The sequence below is a fragment of the Phyllobates terribilis genome, unplaced genomic scaffold (genome assembly GCF_046119375.1).
Source record: "Phyllobates terribilis strain yellow unplaced genomic scaffold, ASM4611937v1 Scaffold_4__5_contigs__length_816908805, whole genome shotgun sequence".
In the NCBI taxonomy this organism is placed as follows: Eukaryota; Metazoa; Chordata; class Amphibia; order Anura; family Dendrobatidae; genus Phyllobates; species Phyllobates terribilis.
The window spans coordinates 160,563,153-160,580,751 of record NW_027362764.1 but is presented as its reverse complement, the minus strand read 5'-3'; the positions used below and the strand labels follow the sequence as shown (position 1 = coordinate 160,580,751).

Below are 17,599 nucleotides of genomic sequence, written 5' to 3'. Positions count from 1 at the left end.
GGGCACGGTCGCTGTGTGCTCACTTCCGCCGTTCGCATCCCGCAGCTCAGCGACTTACATCTCTACAGAAGTCGTTGGGCCTGCCACTTCACCGGCTAAAATGCGATGTGCATACCCGGTGGAATTCAACTCTGCACATGTTGCAGCGACTGTGGCAGCACCGACAAGCCCTGGTGCAATACGTTCTGACGTATAGCCTGTGCCAACGGGATCCAGAGGTGGGGCAAATCAAGCTGGAGGAGTGGTCTCAGATCAGGGACCTATGCACCCTTCTGCACAGTTTTGAAATGGCGATGAAGATGTTTAATGCTGACGATGTCATTATCAGCATGACTATTCCAGTGATTTACATGCTGGAGCACATGTTAAACAGAATTCGGAGTCAGGTGGTGGCACAAGAGGAGGTGGAGTAAGTAGAGGAGGAGGAGTTGTATGCGGAAGGGCTAACATCTGCAAGGTCCAGACGGTCGGCAGCACCAAGGCGGCAGGCACGTGAGGGTGGGGGAGATGGTTTTACCAGGGCGCATGGTAGCAGCCAAACTAGTGAGGAAGGTGCAGGAGCCCAGGAAGAAGTGGAGGACGAACTGATGGAAGACTCATCAGATGAGGGAGACCTTGATCACATTTCTGTTGTGCGAGGTTGGGGGGAGAGGACAGAGGAAGGAAGCATGATTGTTACCTCGCCACCAACACAACAGGGACTTGGTGCTCCTGGATGCGCAACACACATGAGTGCCTTCTTGCTGCACTACCTGCAACATGACCCTCGAATTGGGAGAATTAGAAATAATCCTGACTACTGGGTTGCCACACTGTTAGATCCCCGGTACAAAAGTAAATTTGCAGAAATAATTCCTGCCATAGAAAGGGATGCACGCATGCAGGAGTATCAGCAGAGACTGTTGCAGAATCTTACATGTGCTTTTCCACAAAACACCAGTGGTGCACGTAGTGAATCTCACAGTTCCAACTTGCCAACCGTGGGACCGTCGAGTGTTCAGCACTCAAACCGTAACATAAACACAGTATCTGCTGGTAACATCAATTTTGCAGAATCATTTCACCACTTTTTTAGCTCATCCTTTGCATGGCCACAGGAGACAAGAAGTCTGACACATAGTCAACGCCTAGAGACGATGGTACAGGAGTATCTCCAAGTAAACATTGAAGCCATGACTGTGTCACTGGACCCTTGCTCTTTTGGGGCTTCCAATCAGGATAAATGGCCGGAGCTCGCCACTTACGCCTTGGAGATCTTGTCATGCACCGCAGCCAGCGTTCTGTCTGAACGTGTGTTCAGCGCTGCAGGTGGTGTGCTGACAGATAAGCGCACGCGGCTCTCCACTGATAATGTAGACAGACTCACGTTCATAAAGATGAACAAATAATGGATCCGAAACGACTTTTCTACCCCTGTGTCATCCTGGGGAGAGTAAAAGCTTGATGCTTGGTTAAAATCACCTCACCAACCGTTTTAAGCTTTCAAATTACTAATCATGTTTATCTGTATCTTGGCTGGAAAATTATTTGGGCTTTGTAGCAGTGTGCAGTAATGATTCTATTAGGCCATCTATACTAAGCTCCACCAGATTTAAAATTACTAATCATGTTTATCTGTATCTTGGCTGGAAAATTATTTGGGCTTTGTAGCAGTGTGCAGTAATGATTCTATTAGGCCATCTATACTAAGCTCCACCAGATTTAAAATTACTAATCATGTTTATCTGTATCTTGGCTGGAAAATAATTTGGGCTTTGTAGCAGTGTGCAGTACTGATTCTATTAGGCCATCTATACTAAGCTCCACCAGATTAAAAATTAATAATAATTTTTAGCTGCATCTAGCCCGGAAAATAATTTTGGGGCTCCGAGATGCGCAAGACACATAAGTGCCTTCTTGCTGCACTACCTGCAACATGACCCTCAGATTGTCAGAATTCAAAGTAATCCTGACTACTGGGTTGCCACACTCTTAGATCCCCCACACTCTTAGATCAACCTTTTCATTTTAATAAAGACCAAAAAAATGGTCATTTTTGAAATTATAAGCATTAGCAGGTTATTAGAAACTGAAATCAAACAGTTTTCAACTCAAAACTTTATTCTAGGTGATGTTACATTTGCACATAGGACCCCTTGTTCGAAAGGAGCTTTTGAACTCTCTCGTCCATTGAATTTGTCAGGTTTTGGATGGTTTCTGCTTCAATTGTTTTGCATGAGGACAGAATACCCTCCCAGAGCTGTTGCTTAGATGTGAACTGCCTCCCGCCATCATAGACACTCCTTTTGATGATGCTCCAGAGGTTCTGAATGGGGTAGAGGTCAGGAGAGCATGGGGGTCACACCATAAGTTTGTCCCCTTTTATGCCCATATCAGCCAGAGATGCAGATGTGTTATGTGCAGCATGATACAGTGCATTATCATGCATGAAAATGATCTTGCTGTGGAATACACGGTTCTTCTTCTTGAACCATGGCAGGAAGTGCTGTTTGAGAAACTCCACATACATTATGGAGTTCATCTTTACCCCTTCAGGGATCCTAAAGGGGCTGAAAATCTCTCTCCCCATGATTCCAGCCCAAAACATTACTCCACCTCCTCCTTGTTGGCGCTGTAGCCGTGTTTGCGTGGGGTGTCCATCAACCAGCCATCCTCCACTCCATCCATCTGGACCATCGACCGTTGCACGGCACTCATCCGTGAACACAACAGTTTTGAAATCAGTCTTCATGTGATGTTTGGCCCACTGGAGCCGTTTCTGCTTGTGTGCAGTGGATAGAGTAGGTCGACAGGATGGCGTACGCACAGCTGTAAACCTCTGAAGGAGCCTGCTTCATGTTGTTCGGGGGATTTTGGAGGCACCAGCAGCTTCAAAAACTTGTCTGCTGCTATGACAAGGCTTTTTTGCCGCTGCTCTTTTAACCTGACGTAATTGCCTGTAGGAAAGAGTCCTCAATTTGCCCTTATCAGCACGCACACGTGTGTACTGAGAATCAGCTACATACTTCTTGATTGCCAAGACACTTCATCCTGATCATCGCACAATGTTGATTGTAGTCATGCCTTGAACTAAACACTCCACAATTTGTTGCTTCTCAGCAGCCGACACATCCTTTTTCTTTCCCATTTTGGCAGAAAATGTAGGCTGCTTAATAATGTGGGACAGCCTTCATAAGTAGTCTTGCCGTTCATTGGACACACCTGCCAAACTAATTAGCACAGGAGTCTGCAATTGCTTACAGTGATATAAAGAGCCCTGACACACATCATCATCAATGAGTTTAACTGACAAACAAACAAATTCTTCCCTTATCACTCCTAAACACTTTTTGCATAATAATTTGGAACACAGTGTACATGTGCTTTTCCACAAAACACCAGTGGTTCACGTAATGAATCTTACAGTTCTAACTTGCCAACCATGGTCTGTATGGAGTTGTTCAATAAAGGGCCCAAAATTAAGATAACATAGACGGGAGAGGTCTCTATGAATAGGAATTCCTAAGAATTTGATACCCTGTGAGGGCCAGGCAAAGGGAAAGTTGGACTGGATGGAATCCTGTATGGATTTGGGGAGGGAGACATCGAGGGCCTCAGACTTCGCTGTATTGATTTTAAAATTTGACCATGTAACAAAGTGATCTATTTCAGCCATAACAGCCTGCTGATGGATATATGTGATTGACATCATCAGCAAATGCAGAGCACTTGTACTCGGTGCCTCCTACCTCAATCCACCTAATATTGGGGTTATGGCGAATTGATGAGAGCAGGTGCTCCATCACTAGGATGTATAAGAGAGGGGACAGAGGACATCCCTGCCTTGTCCCATTGGTGATTATGAAAGGTGATGAAAATGTTCTGACGCGCCCCCTGGGCCTTGGGACATCCGGAGCCGGACCCTTTTTGGTGGATGCTGGTGGTTGTAGTCTTGGCGGTCAAAGCAGTGGCGGAACTATTTATGTGGTTTTGATGTTTTAATGTCCGATTACGCCACCCGTGGATTGGGGTCAGAGTGAACCATCGCTGCAGGGCAGACCGCTGAGGCTGGTGTTGTGGGTGCAGCAGAGTGTAGCATAACTCCCCACGGGAGGAGTATAGCCTCAGGGCAGTGTATGCGGAGGCTGGGGGTGATGGTGCAGGACAGCAGCAGTAACGACACGGAGTCAGTGATGCAGTCCAGGGCCTTTACTCACAGTTCTTATTATCCAGACCACTTCTGCAGGTAACGGCTGCCCACGTCGTACTGTGCTCACCAGGTGAGGGGCTCAGACAACTCCCAGATAACTTTGGAGCGCTTCACAAGACCCCCTTTGTGTGTCCTTTGTCTGGCCTTTCTTACCAACCCTTCTGTCCGGCTGCCTCGGGCCTCCTCTTGGTAAACTTGGCGCCAGTTTCCCTGACCCTATGTGCAGCCCTCCTAGCGGGTGTAGCGAGGGGCTGCGCAACAGAAACTGTCACAGCCTCCGGTTTCTAGCTGAGGGTCGTTTCCCGCCTCCACTAGTTTCGGCGACCGGTCTCCCCCTTTGGCCTGACCCCTCCACGCAGGTGGATTCGGGCGTGCGGTGGCGACTCGCCCGTCCACACACCTGGGATCCCTTCGTTCCTCGTTCTTGGAGCCTTCTCCGCTCCTCTTCCTTCCTTCTCCCTCTTCCAGGCCTGGGCCTCTGTTACTGGGCCCACCTCCGGAGCAGAGCTCATGCAGAGCCCCTGCTCCCTGTCACTTCTGCTCAGACTTCTCTGCACTGAACTAAGATGGTGCCCACCTTTTATACTCCCTTCTCAATGCACCCAGGAACTGCTTCCTCCCTGCTCCTGCACTACAGGGTTCCCCTTCCTCAGTGTTCCCTCCCCCCACTCCAGCCAGGGACAGGGACTGTCGTGCCCATCTCAGGGGCATATTGGTCGCCCTGCCCCACGGCAATGTGGTGTAATGCATGCAGGTGTCGGGGTCCTGATCCACACTCCATCCTTACCTGAGAGTGATATATCACACCTCTGGGTGAGGTGCAATACCTCTGCAGCAACCGAGCCCTCGGGGTGCTACAGTTCCATTTATCTTCAGACTAGGTGACGCATTGCGATACAGGGCCATGATTTTGGCTATAAAAGGGTCCCCTAGACCCCTACCCCAAGCTTTTTAAGAGAATAATATATGGCATGCCAGGAGACTCTATGGAATGCTTTCTCAGCATCCAACGAGAGTATCTAATTACAAATTTTTAACTGCATCTAGCCCAGGAAATACTTTGTGCCTAGTAGCAATGTCTGCTAGTCAGCGGATTATCCCGGCTGTTAAGCAAGCTACACCACCTGTAGTTTGGACACTTAATTTTTTCAAAGGAAATGCTTCGGGACCACGGGATACTCAGTGAAGAGCATCGGAGGCACACCAAGGCATAGGGGCTGGGACTGGCGGTAGGACGCCTTGCGGTGGACAGCTGAGCTCGATCCTTATAAAAGCTTTTTAACTGCAGCAGCTTTAGTAGACGCTACTGGAGCTGGAATTACGCGGCTGCTGGCATGAGACTTGCCCTTCAATAGATCCTTGTAAAAGGATTTATAGTGTATTCATTCAAATTAGAGAGACAATTTAAATTAAAAAGCTTAGAGCTGCCTCCACCACAGGGGGGCTCGCTCGACCCACCAGCGGACAGGCACCAGTATTGGGAGAGGGGGGCTTGCCGTCAGGGTCCACCGCGGCTCTGGCACAAACGGAGGTGGCACGGGCAGGAACGGACTGGCCGTGTCGGCTTCTCACTTTTTGGATTTTAGAACGGCATGACATGCCTATATCTGTGTCTCCCCCTCCTTTTACTCCTCCACCTCTTTTCTTTTCGCATGACTATATGTACTTGTCACTTTTCCATGTGTTAGTTATGTCTTCTGAACAGTTTGTCAGCTTTTGGACACCTTTGAAGGTGTTTTCTATGTGTTTCTATGTGTTTTTGTTTGCCTGCCATTGGTTTTAACGGTGTTCGAAGGTGTTCGACGAACCAAACCGAACTCGAACACTACGGGGGTGGCTCAACACTACTCAGCAGAACCGAATCCTAACGGAGATGTTGCCTGTTGCTCAGAGCCCAAGTCTCCGTGGGTGCCATGGCCAGACTGCCCTCACCATAAGCAGCATGCCGAGCAGCAAGGGGGGCCCAGACATATTTCTTGCACAGGGGCCCCAAGCTGTCAGTGTATGCCCCTAATTATCACCTTTGACTAGTAAAGCCGTTGACTGAAAGCAGTGTACAGAGTTCACGGAATGGTATCTCATTTTTTTTATTCCTATGAAAATACACTTGGCAAATGAGATTTAATGTAGTTAAATGTAGAGTAATGCACCTCGGACGGAGTATTCCTATTGCTGCATATACATTAAATGGGAGTATACTTGGGACTACAGAACAGGAGAAGGACTTGGGTATTCTGGTTACAAGTAAGCCTGAGCAGCAGTACTCAACGTCAGGCAGCCGCAAAAGCAAACAAGATTTTAGGGTGATTAAAAAGAGAGATAAAATCTTGCGATCCCAACATATTGTTACCCCTTTATAAATCACTGGTGTGTCCACATCTAGAATATGGGATCCAGTTTTGGGCTCCACATTTTAAAAAAGATATTCAGAAGCTAGAGTCCGTTCAAAGACGGGCAATTAGATTATTACAAGGGATGGAAGGCCTCTCATATGATGAAAGGTTGGGCTTGTTTAGCTTAGAAAAAAGATGCCTCAGAGGGGATCTCATTTCCATGTATAAATATATGTGTGGTCAGTACAAATGACTAGCACATGACTTATTCCTTCCAAAGACCATACTAAGGACCGGGGGGCACTCATTACCGGTGGAAGAAAGGGGATTCCAGCACCTAAACAGGAAAGGGTTCTTTACAGTCAGAGCAGTCGGACTGTGGAATGCCCGACCACAAGAGGTAGTAATGGCTGACACTATAACAGCTTTCAAAAAAGGCTGGATGATTTCCTCGATACACATAATATTGTGGGTTATAGTTAAATTAGTGACAAAATGTACAATTGGGGGAGGAAGGTTGAACTTTATGGACCTAGGACTCTTTTTCAACCTGTGCAACTATGTAAGTATGTAAAACTCTGTATGTTCCCAGAATAAATTGGAGGCATACAGAAGTACATTAAAGAAAACATGAACCTGTATAGCAGTCCTATCATAGCTGTGTACAAAGCCTTAATACATGCATGTACATGAGCCTTAAGTGCACTATACTATTAAATGCAATATATTATTAGAATGTATTAAATTAATATGTAAATTAGCACATTGTAAAAATGTATTTAATACCTATTCTAAACGAAGAATTTATTCAGGAACTGTTTATTGCAAACCAGAACCACAAACCAGCCTACCGTCCATAAAGCTGCTAATCCAGCACATGAGAAATAGTCATGAGAAATAAGTGTCATATCTATTTAAAATAATATTGCAGAACACTAAAGGAAACACAATCTAGTAGCGCTTGTTGATTAGATGACTTTTACCCAAATCCCATTACAAATAAAGCACACAGTCATTTTATGAATATGTCAAGAAAAAGGAAAGAAATTCACTTTCTTTTTCAATTTGTTTATAGAAGATATGTGCATGCTGATATGAGACCGTAGTTAATTAAATTCACATGCGATGTTCAGCACACATTTACACTGTGTTCCAAATTATTATGCAAATAATATTTTCTCAGATTTTCCCAAATTACCTATATGAATTGCAGTCATTGTAATTTTCCAGTCAAATAACTATTAGAGTACAATTGAAAGGTTTTTGTACAAACTGCCTATGATAACAGTATATTTTTAAAAAAATAAAAAACTCAAAATGCACTCAAAATGCATGTTCCAAATTATTATGCACAGCAGAGTTTTCAACCGTTTCATTTTAATAAAGAACAAAAAAATCTTCATTTTTGAAATTATAAGCATTAGCAGGTTATTACAAACTGAAATCAAACAGTTTTCAACTCAAAACTTTATTCTAGGTGATGTTACATTTGCACATAGGACCTCTTGTTCGAAAGGAGCTTCTGAACTCTCTCGTCCATTGAATTTGTCAGGTTTTGCATGGTTTCTGCTTTAATTGTTTTGCATGAGGACAGAATACCCTCCCAGAGCTGTTGCTTAGATGTGAACTGCCTCTCGCCATCATAGACACTCCTTTAGATGATGCTCCAGAGGTTCTCAATGAGGTTGAGGTCAGGGGAGCATGGGTGCCACACCATAAGTTTGTCCCCTTTTATGCCCATAGCAGCCAGAGATGCAGATGTGTTATGTGCAGCATGAGACGGGGCATTATCATACATGAAAATGATCTTGCTGCGGAATGCATGGTTCTTCTTCTTGAACCATGGAAGGAAGTGCTGTTTGAGAAACTCAACATACATTATGGAGTTCATCTTTACCCCTTCAGGGATCCTAAAAGGGCCGACAATCTCTCTCCCCATGATTCCAGCCCAAAACATTACTCCACCTCCTCCTTGATAGCGCCGTAGCCGTGTTTGCATGGGGTGTCCATCAACCAGCCATCCTCCACTCCATCCATCTGGACCATCGAGATCATTTCATGCATGATAATGCCCCATCTCATGCTGCACATAACACATCTGCATCTCTGGCTGCTATGGGCATAAAAGGGGACAAACTTATGATGTGGCACCCATGCTCCCCTGACCTCAACCCCATTGAGAACCTCTGGAGCATCATCAAAAGGAGTGTCTATGATGGCGGGAGGCAGTTCACATCTAAGCAACAGCTCTGGGAGGGTATTCTGTCCTCATGCAAAACAATTAAAGCAGAAACCATCCAAAACCTGACAAATTCAATGGACGAGAGAGTTCTGAAGCTCCTTTCGAACAAGAGGTCCTATGTGCAAATGTAACAACACCTAGAATAAAGTTTTGAGTTGAAAACTGTTTGATTTCAGTTTGTAATAACCTGCTAATGCTTATAATTTCAAAAATGACCATTTTTTTTGTTCTTTATTAAAATGAAAAGGTTGAAAACTCTGCTGTGCATAATAATTTGGAACATGCATTTTCAGTGCAGTTTGAGTTTTTTATTTTTTTAAAAATATACTGTTATCATAGGCAGTTGGTACACAAACCTTTTAATTGTACTCTAATAGTTATTTGACTGGAAAATTACAATGACTGCAATTCATATACTGTAGGTAATTTGGGAAAATCTGAGAAAATATTATTTGCATAATAATTTGGAACACAGTGTATGTAATATATAGCCAGTCGGCATGGTAGTGCAAAATTAGGAATGCACCATCATCTCATCATCACCAATCATCTCTTTTTCTGAAAAATCCTAGTTGCATAGTTTGTACATATATAGCAGCCATTACTATGATAGACTGTCCATCTCCTCTACTACATTTCTGCTATTCCTCTTGTGCTAAATATATTTAACTCTACTACCTCTGTAGCAAAGTTATAACTAAAAGAAAACCTGTCACCTCAGAAAGTGCTGTTTATTTGTTTCCATGTGGACTGAATGCCCCGTTCTGAGCTCACTGATTGGCTGCCACGCTGTCAACTAGACATCAGCGCCACAGCCAATGCCAAACACAAGGCATAGCGGCAGAAACTCACTGGTGGACCTCGGGAAGGTAAGTATAGTGCGTTTTTTTTATAGCAGACTGCAGCCAGGGGAGTAAAATGTAATTAAATTTAAAATTTAGCTGAAAAGAAACAACCCTTTTAAGTTTGACTTAAAGGGGTATTCCCATCTCCAAGGTCATATCCCAATATATAGTAGGTGTAATAATAATAATAATAATAATAATAATAATATTAGCATATACCTCCAATTAGAAATGTGGTGTAGTTCTTCTGATTAGCTATGGCGCTTACCCCATGTGCAGGGCATTGCAGTAGCTTAAATATCCATGGTTACAACCACTAACAGCTAACTTACTAACTGTCACTATATGAGTGTTCGTTATCATAGGATTCCATGATAAAAGAGTCTGTACCACAGGAGTGGTGCATAGCAAATATGGTACCATGTTCAAAAAGGAGATAAAATCTGAGCCTGGAAATCATACGCCGATAAGTTTAACCTCTATTCTGGGGAAAAATTTTGAAGGTTTTCATAGACATGTTATCCTGGAGTTTCTGTATTAAAATAACCTCATAACCCCGCATCATCATGGGTTTATGAGGGATCTATCCTGTCAAACTAATCTGATCAGTTTCTATGAGGAAGTAAGTTCCAGACTGGACCAGGGTAAGGCAGTGGATGTTGTATATTTGAACTTTTCAAAGGCTTTTGATACAGTGCCACACAAAAGTTTAATGCATGAAATGAGAGCAATGTGTAATTGGATTTCCAACTGGCTCAATGATAGAAAGAAAGGGTGGTTATTAATGGAACACACTCTGATAGAATCATATTTAATAGTGGGGTACCTCAGGGGTCAGTATTGGGCTCTCTTATTTTTAACTTTTATTATAAACATTATAGATAAAATAAAGAGTAAAATTTAAATATTTTCAGATGACATTAAACTGTGCAAGTAAGATAATTTATTATTACAGATCAATTTATGTAATCTGGAGGACTAGGCTGAGAAATAGCAATTGAAGTTTTATGTAGATACATGTACGGTCATGCACTTGGGCAGAGGAAATAAAATGTATAATTATGTATTAAATTGTAAAACACTTTTTAAAAATGTCTCTAAAAAAGACTTAGTTTTATGGGTAGATGGCAACTCAGATTTTTGGTGATGTCAGTACCCGACGCCTGTGAATAGCAGTATCGTCCCTGCTATTCACAGTCACCGGCATCGGATTCAAGAAACCTTGGACTACGTTGGATCTGCATGGCAATGTTTTTGGGAATAAATTGGTGAATGAGGGGAAGTGCATTGTTTATTTTTCTTGCTTTTTATGTCTTACAGGTATCCATTTGTGGACTATGGCAGATTTGGTGGACTAAGGCAGATTCAGTGGACTACGGCGGACCTGCATGTTTTTTTTTTTTAATAAATTGGTGAACCAGGGAATGTGTGGGGGAGTGTTTATTCAAATAAACTTTTTTTGTCTGTGTCTTTTTATTTTTAAGTACTGGGTTAGTAATGGGGGTGTCTGATAGACACATCTTCATCACTAACCCCAGGGGTTTATGGCACTGTGATTTTTGACAAATCACAGTGGTCATCAACCCCAACTACCATTACCCCGATTGTCATCGCACCAGGGCAATTGGGAAGAGCCCAGCAAAGCGACAGAATTGTTGCATCTCATGAAATGTGCCAATTCTGGGGTGGCTACGGGCTTGTATTTTTAGGCTGGGAAGGCCATAATAACCAGGGACCTTCACAGCCTGATAATAGAAGCCCACACCTGTCTGCTTTACCTTGGCTGGTTAACAAAAGTAGGGGGGACCCCAAGTTAGTTTTAAAATTATATATTTAATAGGTTAAATAAGGTTAAACACCCTTTAGTGCCACATGAAAGGCACTAAAGGGTGCAAGTTTATGAAGAACAGGGACTTACCAGTAGATTCATGGCAATGGTTATTCACAGTGAACTCAGTTAGAGGTAAATAAGAAACCCAATCCTCCTGATTCTCGGATGCAAAAAACCTAAGATATATCTCATAGACTCTGAATGAAAGACAGATGAAAATGAAAGATGAATCCCCACGGGTACAAAATGATTTCCAAAGTTTGGAAATAAATTTCACCCCTTGGTCGGAAACAATATCACATGGAATACCATGCAATTTCACAATTTCTTTAATAAAAATTTGCGGACTCTGTTCACCACCACTAGTATTACAGCATTGCCTGCAGATATGGGTGGATCAGTGAGGAAATCTAGCGATAAATGAGTCCAAGGTCTACAAAGAATCGCCAAAGAACCCCAGACGGACAGGTATGTGAGGTTTTAGAACAGGCACAAGTACTGCAGGCAGCTACATACTCCCGTGCACTCCAGCCCACCAAAAACGATGAGTAAGAAGTTTTGTGGTGGCTTTACTGCCAGGGTGTTGGGCCAAAACTGAATCATAATTATTATTATTATTATTATTAATCATAATGTTCATTTAAAATTTTAAGATGGAAGTTCACAGGAACAAACAGTTTACCTGAAGGACAGGTCGCATGGGCGTCCCCCTGAGCCTCTACGACCTCCCTCTCAAGATCCGAACATATAGTTGCAATAACTACCCCTTTCTGTGATATAGGAACCAGTTCGCAATTACCTCCTCCCCCAGAAAAACATCGAGATAAGGCATCCGTCTTAATGTTCTTATCCCCCGGCCTAAACGTCACAAAAAAGTGGAATCTGATGAAGAACAATGACCATCTTGCCTGTCTAGGTGTCAGACATTTTGCAGATTCCAAATACAAAAGATTTTTGTGATCAGTGATTACCATATCTGGATGAACTGCTCCCTTCAAAAAATAATGCCACTCCTCAAAAGCCCACTTTATTGCCAAGAGTTCCCTATTACCAATGTCATAGTTTCTCTCGGCGGATGACAGTTACTTTGAAAAGTATGCACACAGATGCCATTTACTTGGAGATGAACACTGCGACAAAACAGCCCTAACCCCCACTTCTGACACGTCAACCTCTACAATGAATGGCTGAGTGATATCAGGCTGTATTAGAATCAGCGCAGAAGCAAAACATTTTTTAAAGTAGTAAATGCCTCACTGGCAGGACTGGACCATTTAGAAAAGTCTGTCCCTTTGCTGGTCATATCTGTCAGAGGTTTGGCCACTCCCAAAGAGTTCTTGATGAACTTATAGTAGTAATTGGCGAACCTTAAAAACCTTTGTAAGGCTTTTAAGTCTTCAGGACGATCGCAATCTAGACTTTTGCCGGATCCATGAGAAAACCGGTGAACAATAAGTAATAACCCAGAAAAGGGATTTCCTGAACCGAAAACATGCATTTCTCTGGTTTGACGTATAATTTATTGTCCCTGAGTATTTGTAAGACCTGCCTGACATGCGCCTGATATAACTCGAGGTCTGGCAAATAAATCAATATGTCATCACGATAGACTACCACAAATCTTCCTGCCAGATGACAAAAAATGTAATTTACAAAGTGCTGAAAGATGGTAGGAGAATTAGTCAACCCCAATGGCATAACAATGTTTTTATAGTGTCCCTCAGGTATATTAAAAGCAGTCTTCCACTTTTCACCCTTCTTTATATGGATGAGATTATATGCTCCTCCGAGGATCAGTTTAGAAAACCATTTCTCACCGAAGATCTGATTAAAGAGGTCCGGAATGAGAGGGAGAGGATATGGATCCCAGACAGTGATCCAATTTAGTTCACGGAAATCTAGGCAGGGATGTAATCCCCGGTCTTTTTTTCTTAACAAAGAAAAAATCTGCTGCAGAGGGAGATGAGGAAGGTCTGATATGACCCTTGACTTGACACCCCTGTTCCCAGAACACAGCCACAAAGCCAGACAGGGATTCTGGCAGAGACCGGGTATCAACCCTGGCTAAACAGGTGTCCAAGTAGTTCTTGACAGTATTCACTCCACCTTACTACCTCCCGAGTCTTCCAGTCCATTATGGATTATGCAGCATAAGCCAAGGTAGTCCAAGAACCACAGGAGAGCGCAAGCACTCTAGAACATAACAATCAATTGATTCTGAGTGCATGGCCCATACCTGCAGACGTATCTTTTGAATGACCTGAGTAAAATACACCTGGTTCAAGGGTGCAGAGTCTATAGCTATTACGGGTATAGGTCTAGACAATATATTTAGACTGAGACCCTGGTCCTGGATGAACCAGGCGTCAATCAGATTAAACCCCGACCCACTGCTCAAAAAGGCTAAAATAACCACCTTACTTTTGCCAAAATGAATCTCGACCGGTAAAAAGAATTGTGACCTACCCACAGAGGAAATATGTATACCACGGTTGCGAACCTCCCCGTAACCCGGCTGCTTAGTTTTACAGCAGCTGTTTGTGGTCCACAGGGATATGGCTGCCTTCAGGGAATCCGGGGTCTCTTACAGGGCAAAGGCATCCTTTACTCTAACAGAAAGCCACTGACAGAACTGACTATGGAGCGTGCGGTCATTCCGCTTAGTGTCCTTAGACCACCTATGGAACTCAGAGCAATATTACTCTGCTGGCCGGTCTCCCTGGTGAAGCCGACATAATTTAGACTTGGCCAGAGAGGCGCGGTCAGGGTCATCGTAGATACAACTCAGAGCCTGAAAAAAATCCTCAACCGTCTGAAGTGACTGAGAGTCATATGGGAGAGAAAATGCCCAGGCTTGGTGGTCTCCCTGGAGGAGAGAAATTACGATACCCAACCATTGCTCCTCGGTATCTGAGGAGTGAGGACGTAAGAGTAATGATGTAAAAGTTCACAGGCCTTCCTGAAAACAAAAAACTTATCCCGACCCCATAGAACCCATCCAGCATAGCAATATTGTGCTCCACCAAGGGTTTCCCGGGAGCAGAGAGTCCTAAGCCTGAAATGAATGGGTGCTGCAAAGCAACTGCGTGCAAGTCTGCCACCTCCAGACTGAGTTCTTGTAGCTGCCCTTCCAGAGCAGCTAACAGATCCATAATGGATCCAAAAAGGTAAGGTCAGTGATAATGTCATGGTACTGTTGAAGGATTTCTCCGGGCAAGGGGTACTTCCCTATCCCTCACGCTAGGGAGCGCCCTAATCTATCCCTGTCCCCTGAATTACCCCAGAAAGTGTAGACACCGGGGTCACGTGCCTTGCTATGCTCCTGACTTACCCTCATCTGTACCTTCCCCCACCCAGGGAGGTGTGACAGGCATAAATGAAAACTGCAATCATGCAAAATACACTCACCAACAACCAAGTGGAACACAGGGGAGGGTAATATAGGTAAAACCAAATAGAAGAGGATGATGATAAACACGCAAACAAACTACACGCAGAAATGTCCAGAACAACTTTCCAACCGCCAACTCCAAAACACCAAACAACTCCTCCAACCCCAAGCCAGGCAGAATGAACTATCACTGTCAATTCCCAAGTGCCAGTGGGAAATATGTATAGCAGAGGGGAGTGTCCAATACAGAGCAGCTGAGGCAATCCATGATGGAGAGCTCCAGGAGATCAACTGAACCGATTAACCCTAGCAATGCCAAAGCAAAGAAAATCTGCACTGTTTAGTATGATGATGAAGCAGTTTTAACCAGTGCAGGAGTTCGGGTAACCAGACGCCATGATCTGCTGGCCCCTCTCTGTCACAGTATCCCTGTGACAGGGGGCTTGTCAAATTATATGTTTAGAGGATATCTGTATATTCGATCTATGGTATTCTATCTATCCTATTAATCTATCCTATCTATTCTATTTATTTATTCTATCAATCTATATCTGTATATAAGATTGCTTTATTAGTTTGTAAACTAGCTTTAAATTACATAGAGAATTACAGTATGTAAAACATGATGTTAAAAACACATTGCATATGGATGTCATAAGGATTCTAGGTGAGAAAAATCGCATTGTACTCACACGACACTCGCATGACACTTGTCCCACTTTTCTGGATCAACATCGGAGCGATTTTTTGACACGATCTTGGGATTCCAGCCTTACAGAAATTGGTAAACTGCAATATCAAGACAGGTTATCAAACTTATGGTTGTTCAGTTTGGAAAAACAAAGGCTTAGGGGTGATCTTATTAAAATGTACAAATACATGTGCTTCTCACTAAATTAGAATATCATCAAAAAGTTAATTTATTTCAGTTCTTCAATGCAAAAAGTGAAACTCATATTATATAGAGTCATTACAAACAGAGTGATCTATTTCAAGTGTTTATTTCTGTTAATGTTGATGATTATAGCTTACAGCCAAAAGAAAACACAAAAGTCATTATCTCAGTAAATTCAAATAATTAACAAAAAACACCTGCAAAGGCTTCCTAAGTGTTTAAAAAGGTCCCTTAGTCTGTTTCAGTAGGCTCCACAATCATGGGGAAGACTGCTGACTTGACAGATGTCCAGAAGTCAGTCATTGACACACTCCACAAGGAGGGTAAGCCACAAAAGGTCATTGCTAAAGAAGCTGGCTGTTCACAGAGTGCTGTATCCAAGCATATTAATGGAAAGTTGAGTGGAAGGAAAAAGTGTGGTAGAAAAAGGTGCACAAGCAACTGGGATAACCGCAGCCTTAAAAGGATTGTTAAGAAAAGGCCATTCAAAAATTTGGGGGAGATTCACAAGGAGTGGACTACTGCTGGAGCCATTGCTTCAAGAGCCACCACACATAAACGTATCCAGGACATGGGCTACAAGTGTCGCATTCCTTGTGTCAAGCTACTCATGACCAATAGACAACGCAAGAAGCGTCTTACCTGGGCCAAGGAGAAAAAGACCTGGACTGTTGCTCAGTGGTTCAAGGTATTGTTTTCAGATGAAAGTAAATTTTGCATTTCATTTGGAAATCAAGGTCCCAGAGTCTGGAGGAAGAGTGGAGAGGCACACAATCCAAGCTGCTTGAGGTCTAGTGTGAAGTTTCCACAATCAGTGATGGTTTGGGGAGCCATGTCATACGCTGGTGTAGGTCCACTGTGTTTTATCATGACAAAAGTCAGCGCAGCCATCTACCAGGAAATTTTAGAGCACTTCATGCTTCCCTCTGCCGATAAGCTTTTTGTAGATGGAAATTCATCTCCAGCAGGACTTTTCACCTGTCCACACTGCCAAAAGTACCAATACCTGGTTTAAAAACACTAGTATCACTGTGCTTGATTGGCCAGCAAACTCGCCTGACCTTAACCCCATAGAGAATCTATGGGTTATTGTCAAGAGGAAGATGAGAGACACCAGACCCAACAATGCAGACGAGCTGAAATCTGCTATCAAAGCAACCTGAGCTTCCACAACACTTCAGCAGTGCCAAAGGCTGATCGCCTCCATGCCACGCCGCATTGATGCACTAATTGATGCAAAAGGAGCACCGACCAACTATTGAGTGCATTTACTGAACATACATTTCAGTAGGCCAACATTTCGGATTTTAAAAACATTATTTTTCAAGCTGCTGTTATAAAATATTCTAATTTACTGAGATAATGACTTTTGTGTTTTCATTGGCTGTAAGCCATAATCATCAACAGTAACATAAATAAACACTTGAAATAGATCACTCTGTTTGCAATGACTCTATATAATATTTGAGTATCACTATTTGTATTGAAGAACTGAAATAAATTAACTTTTTGATGATATTCTAATTTAGTGAGAAGCATTTGTATATGATGGGACAGTAAGGAATTTTTTTCTAATGATCTTTTTACACCTAGGCCTGCAATGATGGCAAAGGGGGCATCCTCTACATCTAGAGGTAAAAGATTTCTCCATCATCGCAGGCAGCAATTTTTTACTGTGAGAGCAGTGAGATTATGGAACTTGCTGCCACATGATATTGTAATGGTCGATTCACTTTATATGGAAATCTGTGCTCCTATCAAAGATCTGGTCTTAACAGGTGATTTTACTAAAAAATAGATTTATTTAGGAAATGGCTATAGCTAAATGGTAGCATGTGTTGCGCAAAACTGAAATCACAGTGATACATTGCAA

General features: G+C 43.1%; 1 long non-coding RNA gene across 1 annotated transcript in view; it reads right to left on the bottom strand.

The window, feature by feature from the left end:
* Positions 1-15,654, bottom strand: part of LOC141264261 (uncharacterized) — a 95,301-nt gene extending 79,647 nt beyond the window's left edge. Inside the window, exon 1 of the long non-coding RNA XR_012319861.1 lies at positions 15,524-15,654. This is a non-coding gene — a long non-coding RNA (uncharacterized lncRNA). The remainder of the gene's footprint in view (positions 1-15,523) is intronic.
* Between the last annotated feature and the right edge of the window lie 1,945 nt (positions 15,655-17,599).